This window comes from Miniopterus natalensis, chromosome 19 (assembly GCF_054644295.1).
Source record: "Miniopterus natalensis isolate mMinNat1 chromosome 19, mMinNat1.hap1, whole genome shotgun sequence".
NCBI lineage: Eukaryota > Metazoa > Chordata > Mammalia > Chiroptera > Miniopteridae > Miniopterus > Miniopterus natalensis.
In genome coordinates, this window is record NC_142099.1 from 25,205,218 (window position 1) to 25,219,602 (window position 14,385).

The following is a 14,385-nucleotide window of genomic DNA, read 5'->3' on the forward strand; positions in this document are numbered from 1 at the left end:
TCCCATTCATTCCCCTTCACTTCGTTGAACCCTTTGCTTTGAAAGAACGTAGAATAACACTCTGGGATGACCTGACTCATTGTCACACGCGTTCAGATGTGCCACTGACTAAACCGTGACCCTTAAACTGTCCTTTCCACATGCAATCACAAAGCCTTGTAAAACACGCTTGCTTGACAAGTTCCGGTGCCTGAAGGGGTGGGCTAGGTGCTCTGGAGGAATACTCTCTGGACTAGGAACCAGCAGCTCCAAGCTTAGGTCCACAGTGCCACAAATGTGTTGAGTGACTTTGGACAAGACACTGCTTCTTAGGACCTTAGTTGTCTCATCTGTAAAATGAGGAGAAGTGGCCAGAAGCAGGAACTTTAAACACATTTAATCAGTACTTTTCCATTCAAATGGAATCTTACCCAAACCAGAGATGCTTTGGCTGTGGCAGGGGGCAGTGCTTGGTGACCCCCTCCCAACTTGGTGGCTCTCCCTCCCTCCCTGGTGGTGAACCTTGAGATCATCTTCAAGGTCACAGGGCAGAGCTGGAAACCACAGATTTTTTTTACACTCTCTCCAATCACTTGACAGTCTAATAGTCCACAATGTTATCTATTTCTATCCTACTTTATCAACACCTCATCACAACACACGATTATTTTGTAAAACGTTGTCAATATCTATCAAAGCATATTGTCACTTTGCTTTGCTGACTTCCATCGCTGGACATTTAAAGAATATTCAACCCATAGTTTTGCTTTCCCTAGTGCCTGACATTTTTCTTTTCTTTTTTTTTTTTTACTTTCTTTCATTCCTGCTCCTTTCCAGAAGGAATCCCCATCTTGCTGACACTCTCCAGTAGTGAATTCCCCAGCCCACTTCCTTCCCTGGATTGCCTCGTAAGTGTGACAGTAAGGAAGGAGGCAGGATGCTTGCCATTTGGGAATACTTTTCTCTCTCCTCCCAGGTGGTGTTTCTCTTACAGATTTCTGCCCCACGCTCTTCCCCCTTCCTCCAGACATCCTCCAAATGGGTCCAAGGACCCGTGGCAACGGCATGACCTCGGTGGCTCCTTTAAAAATACAGATTCCTGGGTCTCATCCCGTACTCTACTAAATCAAACCCTCCAAGGTTTGAGGTTAGGAAAGGAGATGATAACATTGGCTCCCAAAGTGAACGTTCATCTCCTTACATTTTGAAAACCTTTCAAATGACTATCCTCAGTTTCCTCCATCTCCCCCTCTCTCGATTCTCGGCTTTGTCCCCCTCAGTTCTCATCCTAATTACCAGCTGACTGGTGGATGCCACTGCTGCTTACATGCGCTCCCACTCTGGATCCCTAATCATGCCCATTGTGCTCCTCAAAGCTAAGTCAAGAATCGCTGCCTTTTTATTCCCCTCTCTCTGTATATTGTAGAAGGAAGCAGGTCCCCGCGCTTTTGTTATCCCTACTTCTGGGCTGAGCTCCATTTGCTGGTGAACGGGGCTTATCTTCACTCTCCCCCTCTAAATACTGTAACATTCAGCATCCTTTCATGTCTGTGCTTTTAAAGTAAATCTTTGGACAATTAAAGATATGAAATGGCTAAATAGAGTTCTGCAGGCGTTCTCTCCTTTTTAAAGGTTTAATCACACTTAATGGCTCTCTTCAAAACTTGAATTTTCCATTTTGGTCTTTTGGCTCCATTGAAAGAGTTTACTAATATTCTTTCCAAAGTATTCTCTGCTCAAATGAGCTATTCAATAAAGTTTTAGGCCATGCTATAGGATTTACGCGAAGTGGAAAATAATTTAAAGGGAGATCAGAGTTGGGGGTGCCGGTCCTCTCTGTAGGTTTTGTTAGTTAAACCATAATCATCAATGTGGAATTCGTGAAAAGTTGGTGGGAAGGAACAGAATGATCATTTAGATAGAAGGGCATATTTCAACTCCTATTTCAAATGAAATCTAAATACCCCTCTCCTTGAAGATGTTTTATCGGTCAGCCTTGTGATTCTATAAATAGGAACTTCTGACAAATCCTATTCCTTTCCTCCCTCTCTTCCTCCCTTCACCTCCCCTCTACATTCTTCTTCCTCCAAAGCAGTGGACAAAGGAGTAGGGGAAAGTAACAGGAATCCACTTTATGACCAGCCATCTATTTCAGATTGCTATAAACAAATTGTCTTTACTCTTCCCAGTCTTGGTCCTGCTGAGCTACATCTTGTTCTGACTCATCACCGTCAGGAGTAGGAAGCTGGCCGGACACTGAGTACCCCCTGGGTCATACTCACAATCCAAACGATAGACTTTGCTACTTGGAAGGGAAATTTAGTGGAAAATAAAAGCCAGTACTCCCTGACAGCATCTTTATTAACCCCTAGACTCTCTGGTGGGCTAAGTGATAAGAATAATGCATGTGATGCTAATGAGATACCTGGGCTCAGATAAAGAAAATTAATGCTATGTGCCTGTGACCTAATAGGGACACCCCATCTCCCTGCTGCTTTCTGGCTGGCCTGCCTTCTGCCTTCCCTAATTCTTTCTTCCTACAAGTAACTGTTGAGTACTTGCAACATGCCCAGTAGTATGCTAAGTGCTACAACAAGTGTGAGAGAATTACGACCTGACCTTGAGGAGTTTAACATTTGGCCAAAGAAAAAAGAAACAGTGAAGGTAATGGAAAGAACCCAGAGGACATGCTCTGTGATCCAGGCACGGTCCTTCGCCTGCTACATGATCTCTGAGAAGGCGTTTCACTTCTGAGACTCTTTTTCTCGTTCATGGAGAGGATTGCTGAGATCAAGTGGCATTCACTGCTATCTGAAAGCACTCATTTATTTGTTATTTTATGTCCCTTGCCTCCCCAAAGTAAGCCAGCCCCAGGAGAGAAGGGACCTCGGCTGGTTAGTCATCTCTGCATCCCTAGTGCTTAGAACAGTGGCTGGCATAGAGCAGATGCTCAGTAAATTAGTTGCTGAATAGATGCATGTGTTACAGTTGAAGAAATCTTCATGCAGTATGAACTGCTGACCTTGACCTGGGTGTCTAGGCTTGGTAGGATTTACACTGGACAGAGGAGGGGAAGAGTATTTTTAAAAGAGAGCAGCAGAGGGAACAAGATGGGGTCAAACAATTTCTGTTTCGAAGGTACCGAGGAGACCAGTTTGCACTCAGGAGTGATGGATGTGTCTGGGAAAAGTGGATGCAAGCCTGATTTTAGAAGGCCTAAAATGCCAGGATTAGCCAGTGGGGAGGTAGAGAAGGGTTTGGATCAGGGGTGTTATTTGAAGAAAGTAATATTTTAGGAAGATTCATCAGGCAGCAATATTCAAGACTGAAGGTGGCAGAGAAATAAATTCGGTGGACATTGCAATAACTGAGGCATCAGGTGACAAGGCCTGAATTAGAACCCTGGAAACGGGATTCTAAAGGAAGGGAGAATTAGGAGCTCTGACAAAGCAGGAGTCGATGAAACTGGGCCACTGAGGCGCTGTGACGAGAGATGAAGGAAGGGAAAGCATTTCAGGTATAAAGACTAGAGTTCAGGTAGAACTAATAGAAATAGCGAGGTGGAGAGAGGAGGACCTTTTTGAGAGAAATATAGGGAAGTCACTTTCAGTTATTTTGAGGTGTTGGTGGAATGCCCAAGTAAAAATGTCCAGCAGGCAGTAGAAAGCGGGGGCTTGAAGAAAGGAACGTGGGTGAGGGCCAAAGATAACAGATGTGGAAGCTATTCCCTTGGAGGTGACAGGGAAACTACGGAAGGAGACCATTTCTTTGAGGGAGAGAAGGCGACCAGAGGCCCAAGGACAGAGGACGAGTGCGTGAGTCAGTTATGGGTGAGAGGAGGAAGGTCAGAGGCAGGAACAGGAGTCCTCAGGAAGCGACAGAACTAGGACAAGGGAGGGACAACTCCAAGTCATTTTGGGCAGATAAGATAGGATATTTGAAGGTTACGATATATAATTCGTATAGGGATTATGATAACGAAAATCCTTATTAAATGTAAGAGATGGTCAAGCCTATCAAGTGCTACAGAGACAACGTCAAGGAAAATGAAAAATTAGAAAATCTTGTTAGATTGGCCCATTGGGAAGTCATTGAGAAGAACAGGAGAGAGACGGAAAGATTTTCGTACATGGGAACTTATTTCACAAGGAAATTTTACACATTTTCAGCCTTTCTGTCAGAACACATGTTGGACAATCCTCTGTCCCCTTATCTTCTCCAGTCCACAAGGAATGTCACCGGGAAAGTCTTTATAAGCCACGTGACACAGCCTCGTTTGTGTCTTCCATTAAGAGCAGGTCAACAGTTACTGATTAATTCACCCACTATAAGAGGAGTGACTGATTTCTTATCCTTGACACCTGCCATCACCATTTTTTTGTTTTGCCTTCTTCTGGAACCAAACTTTTATAAATAGCATGTTTTCAAGACTCAGGGGGGAAATGTAATCAAATGTTAAACAAGCCTTGATCAAGAGTTGGGCTTCTACAAATTTAGTTTCATTCCAGAAAGACAAGTTGGGAAGTTGAGTCCCAGTCGCTATAGAGCTGATCTAACACACATATGCTAGGTTGCTGGCTAGTGACTTCCTAACATATTGGGGTGCATTTTAAAATATCCCCATCTCTAAGATACTTCCCCCAATCTGTCCATTTAGGCATGTAATTTAAAGGGACAAAGCCATGAATCCACAAGGAGAGGTCAAGTTTAAAATAGGAAAATTATACTGTGTCCCCACCCCCATCATCGCTTGGTTTAAATTAACCCTAATGAACAAATGACTTACAACAAAGAATACAAACCAGTTTGACCTTTTAAGTTTTATCACAATGTCCCTAAAAGCTGGTGATATTAAATGATTTCAAGTTTTCTTAGCATAACTGACTTAGCTCACCTGTTCTGATAAAGGTCAAGGTTAGGAGGTGTGAGGGGGGGCGGGGGTGAGGGTCTGGCTTAGGTGACTGAAGTTCATTTGTTTTTTTCAGCTAGGGAAGGTTTCTTCAATTCAACAGACAGTACGAGTCTATGACTGGCTTGTCCTGGAGGCTGGAGATGCAGTGGTGAGAGCAACGTCTCTGCCCTCAAGAGACTCTAACACAGTGGACTGAGCAGACTCTTAGGAAGACTACAAAACAGAGCCAAGAGGGAGGAGACGAGCTGGCCATGCATCCAGGAGGAATGAATGTGCTAGGAGGAAGTCCTAGACCTGACCAGAGGTGGGGAAGGTCACAGAGGCTTTTTGCAGGTGAGTTAAAGGAACCTTAGGCATGAGAGTCCTCTCTTCTATCCTGATGACCCTTCTCAGGGTCATTGCAGGAATGTTCTGTCTTGGTCTCTCCATACCCCCATTCTCTCCTCTGAGAAGGGAAGAAAAACTAGTCACTACCAGAGAAGGTGAAAAACGGTTTATGGTGCTTGTTAATACTTTCAGGCCAGCTCCCCCATCTAGACTAAACAGAGGACAAATTAGGACCTTCCAGGGGTCTGGACTCACCAACTCCCTGGCAGGAGCCTGGTGCATCAGCATGACAGCTTCCACAGGGTGGCAGTGGAGGAGGGTGTCCATGGGCTGGTGGCCTAGTGCCTGCTAGGGAGGCCTGGGGACTTGCTGGAATGGCTCAGAGAAGGGCAGTGGAGAGCAGGGGATGAGAGGAAGGCAGCCCTTAGGGAGCTTTCATGGAAGGAAATGGCCTACTCTGATGGATCTCTTGAGGAAAGCAAGAAAGTGGTAGGAGGGGCAAACCTGACTTGCCCAAGGAAGTCACTCACCCCACCCATGATTTTCCACAGCCTTATTGGAGAGGCAGGGTTTTCAGCTTTGAGCTTAACTTGGGTCCCTTTATCTTGCTCTGCAGTATGACCTTGGGAAGAACCGACACTCTAGAATGTTCACTGCAAAGCTGTCCGTAGGACCCATGCAGGGGGCACTGGAGGCCGAGGCAGGCTGGGACAGTATTTTAGACCCAGAGCTTCAGAGTTTGCTGGGGTTTGTGACACATTGTTGGAAAGGTAGAGAAGTTCATTGGGTATCTTTTTGACTTGACCACATTTTTGGATTTTGTTCCTTAAATTCTGATAGCAGAATAAGAGGGTTTATGGGAGACAACAAGCAGGCCAATCTTGAACCCTTGAATGTTGGAGAAGGAGGCACCCCAGGACAGGAGGAGTGCTGGAAACAAACCCACTGACTACACTGAGATGGCCTTAGGTCAGCTGTTTTTGGCTCTAGGAAATTCCTAGTCTCAGAAATAGGCCCCTTCCCTTGTGTTTTCATTTCCAAGAGAAATAGCTTCTCTCGCTGCATGTCGTCTTCAACTCTCAGCAAGACCCGAACAAGCGCATGAAGGTTATAAACCTGCTACTTCGCCGGGGCTGTTTATTTCCAGTTCACAAATATTGTGCCAACATTCACTTCAATTCGGAGACACACTTGACAATCTGACTACTCCATCTGATGCCTCAAGGGCAAATTTCAGCTCTTTCAGGAAGGGATGGGCCAATAACAGATCCATATGAATAAAATATACAGACAAGGAACATTTGCAGCAGTTTGGGGAAACCACCTTCTGCAGGGAGGAGAGTTAAATGTCTACATGAAAAAACATTCACATAAATAAAGCATGGGGCTCAAGCTGGAGGGAGGCTGGGAATTCAGAGTGAGAGCTATGGTGCCTGCTTGCCCTTCCCCTGCCTGGAGTTGGGAATTATGTGAGAATCCACACCAAGGAGTCTAAGACATTCGTATTTCTGTGGAAGAAATCATGGCAGCAGAGTTAAACTCACTAAGAACCTTACTAGTTTATTTCAGCTTTTAAAATCATCCCAGCAAACAGAAGTTCTTCTTGGTGGCTAATTTCAGTCATTCTGTTTAATCGCCTCTCTTCTTTATTACACTAAAGAAAACCAGAAAAGCAGCTCAGCATCCTCCTTTACACGACTTTCCGTGTCCTGGGAGTGGAAGGCAAGGACCAGGGCCCACTCACAGACCCTGCTCCCAGTAGACCCTGGATCCACGTTCGTCTTTTCCAGGCAGCAGCAGACTAGAGGGATGGCTCGGACCCCCGCTGCACTGCCCAGCTGCCTCAGTCGGTGCCATCGGCCACCTAGGCTCCTGTACCCCATCATCAAAGTCAGAAGTCAGTTCCTCATCTTACAAGGCTTTCCTGGGAATAAAGTCAGGCGATAAGAGTGGGAGGAAGTGAAAGTTTGATAGAAATGGAGGGACCCATGTGTTTGGTTATTTGGTTCCTGTTTTCGGAGCTTACCTGATCTCAGATGCAATGAAATTCCAGGGACAGCTCAGTCACTGAGATCAGAAATGAAAACCCAAAACCCAAATTGCCTTTAAGTCAATGTATCTCAGACTTTACATTCATCTAGTTCCTTGGATAGTTAAGCCCGAGTTATCTTAAATACCTGTATGTATATTTGTTTAAAAAAGGGAACTCACTCAGCTTCTACAAAGCTTATTAATAAAATATGATTCATTTTATAATTTAATATTGACCAGTATGTTCCGTTTTTAAAAGGGCATTATAGACAGCTGTTGTTAGAATAGAAAGAAATCTCTTTAGAGTGACCAATCGATAGCACTGTTTCACTTATCATTAAGACATTTTATTTCTCTTGTTATTAGCAAATGGTTATAATAGTATCTAATTAAATTTCCTTATCCTAAGAGAGTTCTGGATCTACACCAGCAGTATTTGGTCAATCCCTAGTTATTTTTCAATTCTCCCATTTTCATCCATTCATTCGGCAAACATTTATGAGAGCCTAGCATGGTGAGGATGCTGGGAAGCTATGAAGTGAAGACGCATTTCCTCCCTCGAGGAGACAGAACGACAGACAGACAGCCTCGTGCAGGAAGGAAATGAAGCAGAGGGGAAAGAGGCAGTCAGGCCTGTGCCGCGGGGGCAGGAGGTTGTGGGGAGGGCCTGGGGGGGGCACCGCTCAGGGAAGGCACAGAGTCCCAGCCGAGAGCACAGCTCTGGGTTCAAGAACTGGGCTTGGCTTTCCCCCTCCCCTCCTGTCCTCCTCTCCCCTCATTGTCTCCTCCACTTTCCCTCTCCCTTTCCCCTTGCCCCCAATGCTCCTCTTCACTCCCTCTCTCTCTTTCATCCTCATGACTTAACAATAATTCTGATCTCACCTCCAATCCAGATATGTTTGAATAGAAATAGAAAAAGACAATCAAATATCTAAATTTCAGGCATCTCTCGAAGGCAGGGTTTCATTCCCCTGGGCCCCCCCACGCTGAGAGGAGAGGACCCGCACCAGCCAGGTGCTGGGAGCCGGCATCCCCAACCCACTACTGATCAGCTCTGCGACACCCCTTCCTCCCACTCGGTCCCCCCAGGGGTCCGGGAGGCCCATCGTTCTTGCCTTCATCCCTGCCACCGGCTGCATGTTTTCTACACGCTTGAAAAACTCATTTGAAAAAGCAGAGAAGCTGACCCAACCTGGAGAGGACGGCTGGGTGAGCAAAGCGGGCACTGAGCCGTTGGAAGTTCATGGGGGACCCAAGAGCAGAGGCGTGTGGGCGGCAGCCACTGACGCGTCCCCCATCCCAGCGCTAACCAGAACATGTGTGGACAGTCCAGTCATCGCAGTCGCCCTTGCACGGATACAATGTCAACAGGAAAATGACTTCAGAAGCCTTATTAGAACAAAGTCCCATTTCAGTTAATAGGATTCTTTCCATGTGGTCCATCCCACCCATGCAGGCCCAGATAGCAGAGTATTAACACTACACCCGCCTGCTCTGGTTTTCACAAGTTGGTAAAATAGAAATTGTCCCGATATCGGCCAGAGTGGCCACGCCGTGTAGCCTTCGCTCTCACCCAAATTCATCTGGCTGTGCTTTTGAGCTAAACGGCAGGCATCCTCAGACCTCATAAATTGCCATTCCTCTGCCCATCCAGAGAGCAGAAATTCATGACTTGATCTCAATCAAACAGTGTAAAAACCCAAACAAAACTACATCTGGACAGACCAACGGGATGCCAGGTTTTCGCTTAATGAGAAGGGAAATAGCTCAACCCTGGCCCCTTGAAATACAGGCTTTATCTCAAAAAATGCTCATGGAACCTTAACAGAGTCGCCGAGACCAGATTCCCTTATAATACACAACATAAACTGGATATGGAGCTCATTTTGCTCGGTGCTTTGTGACCTGGAAAACATTTTTTTGGAGCCTTAAAAAGAAATTAGTCCGTGTTCAATTCCGTCCCTTCCCCCACCAAATGCGATGATCATTTTCTGTTCCTTTAGCCCAGGTGAACAGCAGCCAGTGAACTGGGGCAAAAAAAAAGAAAAGTGGACTGATGATTTCCTGACACAGTTCACAGGCCATTAAAATTCTGTCCTGTTCAACAGTAACGTCGGTGTTCGGGAGTCAGAAGGCTAGAACTACAAGAGAAAAATTGCTCATCCCTCTGGCTGGTATCTGTGCACGAAGTGGACTGAAGAGTGGACGGCAGAGCACTGTGTCCTAGTCAGGGAAATAGTCCACCATCCACAGAACTGGCTACTAGTGCAAAGTTTGAGCGAATTTTCTGCAAAAAAAAATTATGTTCAGTTGTGTGGGTAGATAGAAATGTTAGAAGTATGTTGTATTTTTAAGAGAGGGAGGCCTCCCCTTTGGAAGCAAAAGCAAAAGCAGGGTCACTTGAGCTGAGATCCTTCCAGACCAAGAGGGAAACCTCAAATTGTTGGTACATAGTCCCCCCTCCTTTTGCTCCCCAACCCCTCTCTCCAGGGCTGACCTGGGGGACGGTGTCTCCGGGCAGAAGCAGCAGCAGGCTCGATGCAAATATTTCCTTAATTGTGTCCCAGCCTTTACTCCATTGTGAGGCTTTTCAGATAATTTATTAATATTATCTTTAACTACCTCGGATGGAGCAGTGGGCTGTGGGTTTTTGCGGGGTGTGTGTGAGAGATTTCTTCCTGAGTTATTTATTTGATAACGACATTAAATATGAGAAACTCTAACAGCTGGTGTGTTTATCCTGACTTGAGTGTATTAACCTCTTTCGCCCTTTTTTCCAGAGGAAGGACTCGGCATCACAGATTTGACTGTCAGCTGTGGTGCCTGGCGGCCCCGCCGGTTGGCATCCTGACAGCATCTAAAGTCCAGAGCAGCAAGTAAACATGGATGACATTGCAGGGAGAGGGGGAAGCGAGCACATGATGACTTGAGGCACCTGCAGCTGCTTGCACCCAAATCAAAGTAAAGGCTGAGCTCACTGGAATGGAAAAACACTGAATTTACCGGGAGTGAGTTGGCGCCGTGCTAGGTGAGGGAGGAGCGGGCTTGGTGGAGGTCAGGGGAGGGGAAGATGGAGCCCTGAGCGCTGGCGTTTTGCCCACTGACAATACTCAGCTAAAGGACCTGGGGGGAAAGCCGGGGTCCTAAGGCCCACTGTCTCCCACATGGCGGGTAAGGACGCAGCAGCCAACGCTGGGCTGACAGGCCGGGGAGGCTGTGCTATGGGGTAGGACAATGGTGATGTTCTCTTAGCAAGCATGGCTTTAGCCCTAGACCCACATTTTACTGGCCGAGTGACCTTTGGCAAGTTATTTAACCTCTCGGCCTCAGTTTCCACATTTGCAACATGAAAATAATTATCCATGGTCATGATCATGGTCATGGTGAGCCATAGTCAAGTGACATAGTGAATGGATGAAGCACAAATATGAAGAATTATTAGTTTCTTGTGTCTCCTAAACCTATAAGAATTGACTTTGGACCCTCCTCCAGGGACAGCCCCCACATGTTAAGCCAGTGAGGCCTTTCTAAGCTTCTGCAGCTCACTCTCCTCCTGGAGTTGGAGTTAGCAGATCCCATTCTAGAGCCCTGGAGCTCCTCCCTGGTGTTCTGGGCCTGGGTGTCCCTGGGATGCTGACACAGGGAGGAGGCATACGCAGTGGTCCAGTGTTCAGGTTCACAGGCAGGATGTGCCCCTGGGAAGAGACACATTCAAACAAAAGACAATTGAGTCAAGCAAAAGACAACTGAGGCAGATTTGTTGAATCGTCTCCACTTCTATTCAAGTTGAAATGCCAGATGGGTCTCTAAGCTACAGGGGTGGGGCAGCAGGAAATGAAAAAGAAAAGGGTGCTGCAGAGGACTCAGGACAGGGCAGCAAGGTAATCATTCACGCGATGGAAGCATTCAAGTTGTCAATTGTGAATTAATTCTACAAACATTATTAAGCACTGACGAACTCTTTGGTGTAGGGTGATATCCTGGAATGGTGGAGGTCGTGGTGGAGGAGTGGATTAGTGCAGGTGTGTCTGCCCTCTAGCTGCTTAAGGCCCCTGGAGAGAGGCCTAGAAGCCACTGCTGCTGGAGAGGCTCTAGGAAGAAGTTTCCCTGAAGGGCCAGGTGGGCTGGCAGGTCAGTGTAAGAGGAGATTGCAGATGTGGATACTCAGAGAGCAGGTGCCATCGGGAACTATAGTGAGTAACCATCTTGGGGACAGAAGCAGAGTAATCTAGTGGGACCCCAGGTTACACTGAGCCAACTGCCTGTTTTTGTAAATTAAGTTTTATTTGTTTACTTACTGTTTCTGGCTGATATTTGGCCTAATGGTAGAGTGGGGGAGTTGGGACAGAGACTGTATGGCCCACAAAGCTTAAAATATTAACTCTCCGGCCTTTTACAGAAAAGATTTGTCAACCCCAGTCTAGGGTAACATGTAGCTTAGATTCACTAGAGTTTAAGCAGCTGAGTATGGTCCAATCAGAACCTACTTTTGACCCTATCAAAGGATATTTTCTCCAAAAATATAAAATATGAAAAAAAAACCTCTGTGCAGGTATTTACAAAAATAATACTAATGCTACCTCAAATTAAAGCCTTTTACTTACTTTATCTGATCTTAAGTTTCACAATTACCCAGGGGTAGATATTATTAACCCAGTTTTAGAGGGAGTAAAACTGTGGCTTTAGGATGTTAAATGACTTGCCCTATGTTTCATAGTTGGTAAGGGGTGAAGCTGGGATTCAAATCCTGCGCTGAAGGGTGATCTTAACCACCTCCTTTCTATATTCCATAAATGGTGACTATTACTACCATGTATCAAGCATTTATTAAATACCAGGTACTTGTAGTCTGACTTCCCACATTTTCTCATTCAGTCTTTAAACTGACTCCATCAGGTGGGAATTTGCAGCCCAATTTCACATCTGAAGTTTCTGCAGCTTTTCTAAAGAGTTCTCCAAACTAATGACCTCAATAGCAGTGACGGATGATGACCCTGCATCAACCCTCCGCCTCCCTGATGGAGGCAGAGTTCCCCAGTAATTCTGCTCCCCTCTGGGGGTTCAGCTGCTCTTCTACCTTCTTCCAGGCTGGGAGAGCTCAGTCTGTACCATCCCTGTCCTGCATCAGGGCAGCTGGACCTGTCTTGCAGAGTGGCAGGTGGTAGAGGGACTCTGAGTGTCTAGTCGGGAGGTGGGAGTGACAGAATGGACCAAAGCGTGGTTTGGCTAAAAAGACTAGAAAAGTGTGGCTTCTCAGCTGCTGGCGTGCTCTGGCTCAGGAAAGGCATCAACACTGGTGGGTCCAGCTTTCCAGCTTCTCCAGCCGTCGGAGCCACCGGGTCCCAGACAAGCACCACTCCGGGCCACCGCACCACCAATGCCGCAAACTGCATGCCCTCTCTCCGTCCCCACCGCCCTCAGTGCCAGGACGATTTGCTGTCTCTCAAATGGCTCTGCTGTGAACTGATGATACCGCCACGGGCACTCCAGGCCAGATGCACCAGGATAATCTATGGTCTGTGTGAAAAATAAAGAGCCATGTGGTAAGTTGCGAAAACGGTTATCTATCTACTTCTTCCAAGACCTTCGAGATACCCAGTTCTGCCCAAGGGTCAACTAGAACAAAGCTGTTCTGAGTGGCCACGGCGCTCAGCAGTGTGAATTTGTTACTACGCGGTTCCTCCGGGGGCTTTAATTCTTCCCATTTTGCATTCTTAGTCTGTTTCTGGCAGAAAAGATGAAAGATGGGATTGGAGAAACTGGTATCAAAATAAACATGTTTCCTTGGTTGCTGATGTGACATGGCAAACTTTGGGGGGAGGGGCAACTGGTTGGACTCTATCACATACAGGTGGAAGGACAGAGGGAACCACATTGGGCCCTGTCACTCTCACTCCTGACCCCTGGACCTGCATACGCTGCTGTTACATCTCCACCTGGATGTCCTGCAGGTGCCTTCAACCCAACAGACTCAAGAGAGAGCCCTTTCTCCCCTTGCATTGGTTATGGGCCTCCCCATCTACTGAGTCCCCCAAGCTAGGAACCTGGGTGCCCCCCAGACCTTTCCTTTTCCAGCCCATATACCCATTCGCACTCTCATTGCCCCCGCTTGGCCCTGATCATCTCTCCTGGACTGTTGCCTCCCAACGCCCCTCCCAGCTGGTATTCAACTGTGGTCTCTTTGTCAAGCAAGAACAAACAGACATAAAGATTTCAATCAAGAAAATGCATAAACGGGGGAAGGATCGTGTCCATGAAGAACTGAAAACAAGGATTTGCCCTCTCACTACCAGTAAAATGAATGTTTGAAAACTGACCAGTGCACAGGGCAGAGGATTCGGAAGCTGTGGGAAGGCACCACATTGCCCCTTTGGGGCTGGAAAGCACCCTGAGGGTCAGCCATGCTCATAGTCATGACTGATGTTCGCTACAGAATAGTCGTTGGCAAGTTGTCCCTAACCCCCAAACGAAGTAAACTGAAAACAGGAAGTAGGTTCTTCAATTTAACAAAGTCTGATTGTCAAATTTTTTAAAAATATTGACTGTGACTAAAAAGGCTACTTTCGTTTGACATGTGTCTTGCCTAATGTTTCATGTTTGGGAAGACAAAGCAGGCTAAGAATTTTGAAGTTAGGTAAACAAATAAACAGAGACCGTGGGGACGTCCCCCCATCTCCCCCCACGATCCAGTCCCCCAACATCAGAAGCAGTCACTCATCTCTTCAGTCTGTTGCATTCACTCATCTCTTCATAACACTATTATAATTCTGACAGCAAGTTGGGGGACAACAGCAGAGTCCTCTCCTGAAGACATCCCCTGAATAGAGATGGTGGCAGTTAAAGTGGTGCTGCTACTAGCTGCCACCCTAGACACTGTGCTGAAATGTTGTGAAAAGTGGGCAGGTGAGGGGAGTGCTGGGAGCCAATGATGCCCCCAGAGAATGTGGGGCTCTTGGGCACCTGCGCTTCCTTTTTCACTGTGGGGGTGGAAGGAGGGCTCAGGCACACCTCTAATCTGTCTCTACCGCAGCTTCTAATCCACAGAAAACCTAGCAAGCGGGCAAAGGCCTGAGAGATGACCCACCGTGCACCCAGGGGCGCATGCCTGGTAGGTGTAGGCCCCTGTCTTTGGTTGC